This window comes from Doryrhamphus excisus, chromosome 11 (assembly GCF_030265055.1).
Source record: "Doryrhamphus excisus isolate RoL2022-K1 chromosome 11, RoL_Dexc_1.0, whole genome shotgun sequence".
Taxonomy (NCBI): domain Eukaryota; kingdom Metazoa; phylum Chordata; class Actinopteri; order Syngnathiformes; family Syngnathidae; genus Doryrhamphus; species Doryrhamphus excisus.
The window spans coordinates 20,268,813-20,281,344 of NC_080476.1; positions in this window are offsets into that span (position 1 = coordinate 20,268,813).

Consider the following 12,532-nt stretch of genomic DNA (forward strand, 5'->3'; position numbering starts at 1 on the left):
TGAAGTCAAGCTTGGTAGTCCAACGCCGGAGTACTTCACTGCGTCCAAGATGGAAACAATTTAGACAATCTTGGGTGCGTTAAATAATCAGGTAAAAGTGGCTTGATTAACCCGCTTAGGGATTGGGGGGGACCAATGGGGTTCAATGAGGGGGAACCGCCATATGTTTTGTTGACATTATTACATTCCAGCAATTGACGCTGAAACGATAAAAACCATGACTTGCGCCGGGAAGACATATTAGCCACCAGCGGCGCTAAGCAGCATCTAATCAGATGATGATGATGATGTAACGGCGCACCGGCTTCATCACGTAGGTCGCCACAGCTAACAACCTCCTCACCACCCAAACCCCCGATGAGGAAAACCAAGTCTTGTAGGCATCTTATCGCCAGGAAATAGCATTATACAAATTGTACTCTCGGGTATGGGCTTGAAAGGGATGCTATGGCGGCGGCCATCATTAGCCGCGTCCCCTGACATGCGGCCTGCCTCTGATCCACAGCCGGGGCTGGACAGGAAGGCTGAAGGTGGGCATGAAAGGGTGGGCAGCCCTGGGTGGGCTCCTTCACTAATGGGCCGGCAACCATCAGGCTGGTATGTTGGAATGTGGGCCGCCACCGCCACCGCCGTCGCCGTCGCTCTTGCAGACGTCAAGGGATTTTAAAAAAATTGTAGAATTAAAAAAAAAAAAAAGATACACAAGCACCGCCTCCGTCAGTCCATCCACGTCTCAGTCTCTCATCTCTGAATGAAGTGAAGCCAAACGGGTTCGGCTGGGTCATGTCCCCCTCCTTAGAACACTCATATCCCACAATGCTTTGCACTAGTACCAATGAGAACACAGTCTTTTCCCAGCTATTTTTCCCAGGCTCTATCGTCATGGAGCCTATTTAGGGCGTCAAGGCTATCAAATCAGCTGACGATGCTAAAATAACTCCTGGGGACCTTAAGGAATAGAAAACACGGATTCAAACATGGATTGACTGGATAAGGATCACGTCTCCATTTAGCCACGCTATTGTTTCTGGGATCAAAACTTTCTCCTACTACAACATCTGTTTCTTTTCCGACATACTGCAGTGAGGCATGATGTTTCCCTTGCTAAACAATGAGCACATCGACGCTGCCTTTGTGTACGAGTCCCTGTGAGACCAACGTGATGAGGTGAATGGCTTTTCTGGCGCTGAGGCAGTCATGGAACCTGACAGTCAATGTCAGTCAATGTCAGTACTTTAGGCCACCAAGCTTCGAATTGAACACAGCGACAGGATCTGAGATGGTCGTTCAAAACACACAAGTCGTTCACTAACGCACCAATGCTACCGCTAGATGAATTCACAACAATTCACTCATTCAGTCTGCAAGTTTTACTGACTCATGGGTGCTCGATGAAGACTCGAGACTAACTGACCGATACCCGACCAAGACCAGAGTTTCATGAACTCACAAGTGCTCGATGAAGACTCCACATTGACTGACTGACCGATACCCGGTCAAGACCAGAGTGTCATGAACTCACAAGTGCTCGATGGAGACTTGATGACTGACCGATACCCGGTCAAGACCAGAGTGTCATGACCTCACAAGTGCTCGATGAAGACTCCATGATTGACTGACCGATACCTGACCAAGACCAGAGTTTCATGAACTCACGAGTGCTCGATGAAGACTCGATGACTGACTGACCGATACCTGACCAAGACCAGAGTTTCATGAACTCACGAGTGCTCGATGAAGACTCGATGACTGACTGACCGATACCTGACCAAGACCAGAGTTTCATGAACTCACGAGTGCTCGATGGAGACCCGATGACTGACCATTACCCGGTCAAGACCAGAGTGTCATGAACTCTACATTGACTGACTGACCAATACCCGACCAAGACCAGAGTGTCATGAACTCACAAGTGCTCGATGAAGACTCCACATTGACTGATTGACCGATACCCGACCAAGACCAGAGTGTCATGAACTCACAAGTGCTCGATGGAGACTCGATGATTGACCTATACCCGGTCAAGACCAAAGTTTCATGAACTCACAGGTGCTCGATGAAGACTCGATGATTGACCTATATCCGGTCAAGACCAGAGTGTCATGAACTCACAAGTGCTTGATGAAGACTCAATGACTGACTGACCGATACCCGGCCAAGACCAGAGTTTCATGACCTCACAAGTGCTCAATGAAGACTCCACATTGACTGACTGACCGATACCTGGCCAAGACCAGAGTTTCATGAACTCACAAGTGCTTGATGAAGACTCGATGACTGACTGACCGATACCTGGCCAAGACCAGAGTGTCATGAACTCCACATTACCTGACTGACCGATACCTGGCCAAGACCAGAGTGTCATGAACTCACAAGTGCTCGATGAAGACTCCACATTGACTGACTGACCGATACCCGACCAAGACCAGAGTGTCATGAACTCACAAGTGCTCGATGGAGACTCGAGACTGACCGATACCCGGTCAAGACCAGAGTTTCATGAACTCACAAGTGCTCGATGGAGACTCGAGACTGACCGATACCCGGTCAAGACCAGAGTGTCATGAACTCACAAGTGCTCGATGGAGACTCGATGATTGACCTATACCCGGTCAAGACCAAAGTTTCATGAACTCACAGGTGCTCGATGAAGACTCGATGATTGACCTATATCCGGTCAAGACCAGAGTGTCATGACCTCACAAGTGCTCAATGAAGACTCCACATTGACTGACTGACAAATACCCGGCCAAGACCAGAGTGTCATGAACTCACAAGTGCTCGATGAAGACTCCACATTGACTGACTGACCGATACCCGACCAAGACCAGAGTGTCATGAACTCACAAGTGCTCGATGGAGACTCGAGACTGACCGATACCCGGTCAAGACCAGAGTTTCATGAACTCACAAGTGCTCGAAGGAGACTCGATGACTGACTGACCAATACCCGGTCAAGACCAGAGTGTCATGAACTCACAAGTGCTCGATGAAGACTCCACATTGACTGATTGACCGATACCCGACCAAGACCAGAGTTTCATGAACTCACAAATGCTCGATGGAGACTCGATGATTGACCTATACCCGGTCAAGACCAGAGTGTCATGAACTCACAAGTGCTCGATGGAGACTCCACATTAACTGACTAACCGATACCCGGCCAAGACCAGAGCGTCATGAACTCCACATTACCTGACTGACCGATACCCGGTCAAGACCAGAGTGTCATGAACTCACAAGTGCTCGATGAACACTCCAGATTGACTGACTGACCGATACCCGGCCAAGACCAGAGTTTCATGAACTCACAAGTGCTCGATGAAGACTCGAGACCGACTGACCGATATCCGGTCAAGACCAGAGTTTCATGACCTCACAAGTGCTTGATGAAGACTCGATGACTGACTGACCGATACCCGACCAAGACCAGAGTTTCATGACCTCACAAGTGCTCGATGAAGAGTCAACTGAGTACCCGATTCCCTTCAGTGAGTGACTCATAAAAGAAGTGTACTAGAAATTGATGTTCCCATCAGTAGTCTGAAGGGGAAATCATCAAAGTCTTACTTTCAAGTGGTTGTACAGTCAAAACAAACAGAATATGAAAGAAATGCAAATCCAAATCGAGCTCTTCAACGCTTCGTAAGCAGTTGACTGGCTTACCAGAGGACGACTATTAATACCACTGAGATTCTGTGTCTCGGTCCCCTGACGGAAAACACGGAGGAAGTCATCGATTCTTCCCACCACTGAATCTGGGAATGACAAACCTCACATGCGCCCCTTTTGGTGACAGAAGTTATTATTATACTTTCTGAAAAGTCCCTACAGAAACTTTTACTGATCTGATGTTGCGACAACAAACATTCTTGGACACCATCCATCCACTCCCCGGGTCCTGCAGACGTCTGACTAAAGTGATGCCTAGGCGCTTCGAGTGACGCCGTATATTCGGTTATATATTCAGTTTAAATGAGAGCAATGACATTTATGGCGATGTTGCACAAGTTCTGTGCAGAAGAGACCAAGAACTGCCTGGTGGTTGAGACAGGATGAGGATGGGAGGAAGACAGGCAGCATCTGTGTGTTTATGTGTATGTGTGTTTATGTGTGTCAGGAGCAGTTAGAACGGCAGCAAAGCAGATGTTTCCTCTAGTCGGTGCAAGAAGATGATCTTGAAGGACACCGAGGGGCGAACTCAAACGATGCGCTAATTAGCTAATAAAGAGACAACAGGTTTCCATTGTTGATATAAAATACAATAGAAGTTACCAGTATATATATATCACTATATTGACAGTTACTGTACTATGGTACGGTCATATCACCTCATACTTCGATACGTGACAAAATAAAAAAATATGATAATAACAAAAAAATAAATAAAAAAAGAAATTTAAAAAAAATTAATAAAATAAAGTAAAAAATAAAAATAATTTAAAAAATAATTAAATACAAATAAATAAATAAAAATAAAAACTTAAATTATATTATGAAAACAGGAAGTGAACAAATTAAATTAAATTAAATTAAAACAAAAAAAACTATAAAACTATATTAGGAAAGCAGGAAGTGAACAAATGTAACAGTTACTGATTGTAAAAGTACCAGATGGAGGGGTAGGATTAAATAAGCTTTGCTTCTTCCTACTCCTTTTTGGACATGTGGAACTGGGAACTGATTATATGATGCATTCAATTGTAATCTGATGCATGTTCAAATGAAATAAAACCATTACCATTACCATAATACTCAAGCTGTACTAAGGACTAAATGTTCGACTGAGTACCAGCTTACTAATACTAGGCACCATCTGAGGTTACTTATTTTAATTTTCATACAAGTCGCTCATTATGTTTGACGGTATCCAGACATCTACTAAGCATGAGCGGAAATTCCAAGGCGTGAAGATTTATCATAATGTGGTTTAGCCCCTTGAGCTAATCAAACCACATACGTAAAAATAATTTATATTTGATTTCATCGCATTCAAATCGATACTATACACCGAAGCAGCACATGATCTGTGGGCCAGCTGCACGCCGCTCATCCTAACATCCTAACAGGCCGACATTGTGAACAAGAGTCGCTTCTGCTGCTGCTCGACTCGCATTCATGCATCAAAAGTGCTGAGTCACCCTGAGAGGCACAGCGTTTGGCAACGTGAAATAAAGTAATGTTGAGACAACTAGAAGAAAATCTGAAAATCATAACGGTGGAAGTGGAGCACCAACCCACCATTCCATAGCATAGGAACAATAGAATCCAAAAAAATGGAGGCTAGCAATCGGCACTGGACTGCTAAGCAAAGTTTGGTTTGGATCCAAACTAAATTTCAAGACTGGACTAAGGAAAAACTGGCAATACGGAGTTATTCCGACAAGTGGAAGAAAAAATCGGGGAAGTCGGTATCGCGTGATGTTGATGTTTACGTTTTACTGGGCATGCCCCGTTGACTATTCTGTTCTGTAGACCAGAGATTGGAATATTCCTTTCCATGTATACCATTGTTTTCGGAAAGGTCATTCGGAACGATCACTCACTCACTAATAGCCACGTTTAAATGAGGAGTTTTTCTCTTTCCGAATGGAATTTTCACGGAAGCTGCTTGCCAACCGCCAATGAACAACAGAAGAAGAAAAACATCCTGACAAAGAACACATCCTTACAACTTTTCCGTTTGAACGGGTACAAGATACCTAAATCGGATTGGGGAAAGGAATATCCGATTTAGATATTCATTCGGATTGGCACTTTTATTTCGGAATACCAAGTTTCCATTCTTTCGGTTTGAGCAAAGAAACCGAATTCAATTGGAATATTTGTGTCCATGTATACGTAGCTAGCGTTCAACCAGCCATAACAGATCCGAACAAAAACGAAACCAGCGCACAGTCAAGAATAACAAAAGCAACGCATCTTACCTGAGATGCCCGATGCCAATCCTGAGCGTTTCCTTAAAGATGGAATCAGGATCCTGAAGGACACAACACACAGCAGCATGACAGTGAGCTCAGCGGCGATGATAAATGATACACGTGATGACGTTTCAGATATGACACGTTGACAAGTTGTCGCCTCAAGGTGTGTAGCAGAGTGACTTGTCATCGTCGTGGAAAAAACAAGTGACAGACTACACGAGATGTGACACATTCAAACCTCCTGGGTACTTCATTGGCACGCGATTACTCAGCACAGTAAATAAATCGACTTGGGAAATTACTGAAGAGATGAACAAGCTTGCTTGATTCGGGACTTTTGGATTTTTGGTCCAAAAATATTTTTTTTAACCCTTGTATTATGTTGCGGGTCAATTTGACCCGTTTCAGTTAAGGTTAACAAGGTTAACTAGCATGATTTGTTAACCCTTGTATTATGTTGCGGGTCAATTTGACCCGTTTCAGTTAAGGTTAACAAGGTTAACTAGCATGATTTGTTAACAAATCATGCTAGCATCATGGTAGTTAACCCTTGCATTATGTTACGGGTCAATTTGACCTGTTTCAGTTTTTGTGTTAATGACCCTAGATGAGGAAAAGTCACAAAATTTCGTGAAGAAAAAGAAAGGATAACCAGTACTTTGGTCAACACAAAAACTGAAACGGGTCTAATTGACCCGTAACATAATACAAGGGTTAACAAATCATGCTAGTTAACCTTGTATTATGTTACAGATCAATTTGACCCGTTTCAGTTTTTGTGTTCATGACCCTAGATGAGGAAAAGTCACAAAATTTCATGAAGAAAAAGAAAGGATAACCAGTACTTTGGTCAACACAAAAACTGAAACGGGTCAAATTGACCCGTAACATAATACAAGGGTTAACAAATCATGCTAGTTAACCTTGTATTATGTTACGGATCAATTTGACCCGTTTCAGTTTTTGTGTTCATGACCCTAGATGAGGAAAAGTCACAAAATTTCATGAAGAAAAAGAAAGGATAACCAGTACTTTGGTCAACACAAAAACTGAAACGGGTCTAATTGACCCGTAACATAATACAAGGGTTAATTTTTCTTCACCAAAAATAGGCTCTTTTTTTCCCACAGCCTTATCTTTATGCTTCACTGATAATGGATATTTGTCAAGCATTAGGATTTCACTGTGTATGGTGGTCCTTGAACGCACCATAGTAGCTGTGAGACACAAAAGTGAAACTTATATGTATAAATTCTGCACTGCGACTCCATCTATACATTATCATGTAGTACTTATGCATTTTAATAAGAGTGAGCAGCAATTGAAGAGACAAAATCCGTCACTCTTACTGCAAATGTTGATCCAAAATGGGAAAAGGACATCAACGGCAATGTAGCAGGAAGGTTTGGAAGAGGGAAGAGCGAACCATCAATTACATGTGGATTATGTGGACTATTCAAAGATGCTCCCGGGCTAGGCTTGGGTTAGGATTAGGGTTAGGGTTAGTCATGGATTAGATTAGTAAATCCCTTCCGCTTCAAGGCTTAAATGCCACTTAAGACAAAATTATTGATTTTTTTTTGGTTGCTACCAGTAGTGCTTTCATATTTAATATTTTTATTTATATAGATTTAAAATTAAAATCATTAAAAATTATTAAAAATTATTAAAATCATTAAAAATTATTAAAAATTATTAAAATTATTTAAAATTATTACAAATTATTAAAAAAATTATTTAAAATTATTAAAAAATTATTTAAAAAATATTAAAACGTATTAAAAAGTATTGAAAAATATTTAAAAATATTTAAAAATATAAAAAATTATAAAAAATTATTAAAACTTATTAAAATTTATTAAAACGTACAAAAATTTATTAGAAAATTATTAAAAATAAAAAAATAAAAAATTTGTGCCATTTCTAAATACAGGCATATTTAATATTGGACATTTAAATGGTGAATCAATGATTAATTGATTACCCAATTAATTAGTCTTGCTTAATCTGTGACAACTACTTGTTTCTTAATTTTAAAATGTAAACATCCTCGGATTTCAACCTCTCAAATCGGAATATCTTTTTATTCCCTTAGTTTTCCACAAAAAAGTCAATTTGTGTATTACACAATAAAGTCAAACTATAATATGCAACATATATAATATGTTATGTAATGTTAATAACACCCTGTGTTGCCCATAACACAAATGTAAAAGCAATAAGTAGAATTAGATTCCTACATCTTCAGACGTCAGGAAATGGGATTAGATGATTTTGCTACGGCGCTCCCTTCAGGGACAAGAATAAGGGTCCCAACAATGTCCAGGCAGATTTTAAAGTTCATGTCCTGGAATGGTTGCAGCTGCAGGAAAAGGCCACACAGAGAGCAGCATCATGCTTCAGAGGAAGGGGAATCTCCCGTTACCCACAATGCTCCGCTGATGGCTTCTTCAGTTGTGGATCAAAAGATAAAAACAGCTGCATTTTAGAAAGTCGCACTTGGCGTTCCCCAGCATGGAAAGTTTCATCCAGGTGGATGCCGAAGAAAAGAAGGCCGCAGGTAGACTCGGAGATCTATTCTTATTTGCTAATCTCTTCATTCTACTCTGCACTTTGATTTAAGAACCTGAGTCAACAGGCTGCTGTGTGAAGAACCTTCAGTCACAATTTGTTCAGGGTGGGAGTTCATCCATCTTTGAAACCTCAGGTGCATCTTCAAAACTGTGATCCATGGCGGACTTGAGCCCTGTTTGACCTTGACTTGCACATCCGTGTTCCCTGACTCAACACAAAGGATGGGAATGAATAAAAACATCCAAACACAGGCGGTTGATACAAGTTACAGGTAATACCAAAGAGAAAAATAGATGGAATATATTCTGCACGGTGGAAAAGTGGTTGGCGTGCAGGACACACAGCTAGGACACCCGAGTTCAATTCCACCCTGAGCCATCTCTGTGAGGAGTTTCCATGTTCTCCCCGTGCGTTCCAAAAACATGCTACTCCAAATTGTCCATAGGTATGAATGTGAGTGTGAATGGTTGTTTGACTATATGTGCCCTGTGATTGGCTGGCCTCGTGAGGATAAGCGGTAGAAAATGAATGAATATACATATATATTTGTATATCAGTATATAGTATATACACATATACTGTATATTTGTACGTATTAATAGCTCCCATTGTACATCCAAATTAAGAGTTACATTTTTGTGATGTTCGGAGTGCTCCTGAATGCATCTCGTATTCTTGTTATGACAATGAGAAAGTGTCATTCCCAGGATGAACGGACAAGAATTCTTTTGGAATGGGGGAAGCCCGAGAAAATTTTACTTTACTTTAATTTTACTTTAATTTACATTTATTTTACATAGTTTTCTTTATTCAAAGCTGTATTTTTGCCGTAATATATTTACATTTATTTTACATAGTTTTCTGTATGCAAAGCTGTATTTTTGTCGTAATATATTTACATTTATTTTACATTGTTTTCTGTATGCAACGCTGTATTTTTGTCGTAATATATTCACATTTATTTTACATAGTTTTCTGTATGCAAAGCTGTATTTTTGCCGTAATATATTTACATTTATTTTACATAGTTTTCTGTATGAAAAGCTGTATTTTTGCCGTAATATATTTACATTTATTTTACATAGTTTTCTGTATGCAAAGCTGTATTTTTGTCGTAATATATTTACATTTATTTTACATTGTTTTCTGTATGCAACGCTGTATTTTTGTCGTAATATATTCACATTTATTTTACATAGTTTTCTGTATGCAAAGCTGTATTTTTGCCGTAATATATTTACATTTATTTTACATAGTTTTCTGTATGCAAAGCTGTATTTTTGCCGTAATATATTTACATTTTTTTACATAGTTTTCTGTATGCAAAGCTGTATTTTTGTCGTAATATATTCACATTTATTTTACATAGTTTTCTGTATGCAAAGCTGTATTTTTGCCGTAATATATTTACATTTATTTTACATAGTTTTCTGTATGCAAAGCTGTATTTTTGCCGTAATATATTTACATTTATTTTACATAGTTTTCTGTATGCAAAGCTGTATTTTTGTCGTAATATATTCACATTTATTTTACATAGTTTTCTGTATGCAAAGCTGTATTTTTGTCGTAATATATTTACATTTATTTTACATATTTTTCTGTATGCAAAACTGTATTTTTTTTTTTATCTAAAATGTATTTTTTGTCGACATTTTGAGGTGTCTAATCTAATAATATGGGACATTTTGCGGTCCAAGAGAATAAAGAAAGTATAGATGTTGTTTTTGCTTCCGTGACGGGGAGCCGTTGAGCAAAAGACTATGGAGCCCATTGTGACAAAAGCCATCCATCAGATGTGTTGTGACCCCCCCCCCACACGGTGTCATGCGGTCCCACCCAAATCCCTAACTGCCCGCTGAAACCCGTGCTGACAGCTCAGGCTGCTAACCTTTGCGGTCCGTCTAGCGTTACCCCACCGGAGAGAGAGAGAGAGGAAGTGACACGGTCATGGAGGTCGAAGGTCAACGCAGAAGATGCATTTCAAACACGCGAGGGAAAGAAGGACGGCGGCGTGTTTTTACTTGTCAAAGAATCTCAAACAGGTAAAACAAACGAGTCTTGACTTGTTATGGTCAACAGTCAACAGCCCTCATCCAGCCCGACACTCACACAGCAGAACAAGCATGCTCTGCTAAACTGAGCAAATCCTGCTAGATTCCATTCACGTTCTGTGAGAAAGGAGTTTCCCGGCTTTTTTGCTGTTGTTTTGATATATTTAATTCGATATAGACGTTTAGTATTTGTGACTATTGAGTGGTCCGTCGGGAAAATACTTCCCCACATTCCTTCTCCTTATGATGACATCATTTTATTTACATGATGTCCCTTTCCATGAGATTCCGCGTTGAACAGTAAATTCCGTTTTTATTGACCAATTCCTCGATTATAGGGCTGTAATTTACTTATTTACGTTTTTTTTTTTGCCATTCCCAGGTGGTCAACATAACAGCCGCTAATAATGAGGATTTACAGCAGGGGTGGGAAAACTGCGGCCCGGGGGCCACATCCAGTCCGCCAAGTGTTTAAATACGGCCCGTTGGCTTGAGCCAAAGTTTTGATAATTTAGGTAGCTTCATTCATTCATTTTCTACCGCTTATGCTCACAAGGGGTGCTGGAGCCTATCCCAGCTGTTTTCGGGCGGGGTACACCCTGGACTGGTGGCCAAGCCAGCCAATCACAGGGCACATATAGACAAACAACCATTCACACTCACATTCTTATATTCTTATGGACAATTTGGAGTGGCTAATTAACCTAGCATGTTTTTGGAATGTGGGAGGAAACCGTGAAGTCTGCATGCTAACCACTTGACCGCCGTGCGGTTTAGCTTTAGCTTTAGCTTTTTTTTATATTAATTTGGTGATTTGATGTGTTCTGCTGTTTACAAAGTCCTCCTGAAAAAAAAAAACACATACATTTTTACAGATACAATACTTCGAATACTTCGATGTGTAAAAAATATAGTCTGCCCCCCCCCCCCCAACCCCCCTGTCAATTTTGTTAAATCAATGCGACCCGCGAGTCAAAAAGTTTGCCCACCTCGACCTATAGTATCTGATGTCCCACTTCCATGGCTTCTGTGTGAAATGCACCGACTAATAGAGCTTGTTTGGGACAATCAACAAACATTAGCATTGCGGCTAACCTCGTTTTTATTCATTCATTCATTTTCTACCGCTTTTCCTCACGAGGGTCGCGGGGGGTGCTGGAGCCTATCCCAGCTGTCTTCGGGCGTAAGGCGGGGTACACCCTGGACTGGTTGCCAGCCAATCACAGTGCACATATAGACAAACAACCATTCACACTCACATTCTTACATTCTTATGGACAATTTGGAGTGGCTAATTAGCCTAGCATGTTTTTGGAACGTGGGAGGAAACCGTGAAGTCTGCATGCTAACCACTTGACCGCCGTGCGGTTTAGGTAGTTTTTGTTTTTTTTAAATTAATTTGGTGATTTGATGTGGTCTGCTGTTAACAAAGTCCTCCTGAAAAAAACACATACATTTTTACAAATACAATACTTTGAATACTTCGATGTACTTTGAAATACTACTGTCAATTTTGTTAAATCAATGCCGCCCGCAAGTCAAAAAATTTGCCCACCCCGACCTATAGTATCTGATGTCCCACTTCCATGGCTTCTGTGTGAAATGCACCGACTAATAAATCCAGCATCCGCTGTTACAGAGCCTGTTTGGGACAATCAACAATCATTAGCATTGCGGCTAACATCGTTCCAAAAATTCCAAAAAATCCCTACCATAACTTCCTAAAATGTTGTTTCCCTGAAAGTATGGACTGTTATTATAAGAAAAAAAAAATCAACTTAATATTCACTGGTCTGTAGGTCTCTTTTAACACTCTGAATAACCAGAAGCCGAGTCTTGGGGGGCCACATTCTTGACCTCCCCTCACTCAACTGCTCACACAGCACGTGGCTTTGTGCAGCCTTCACCGATGGCTCCTTTTAGGACTTCTTAATGGGTCACACGCACAATACACTTGGTGTTACCAGGCAGTAAACCTCC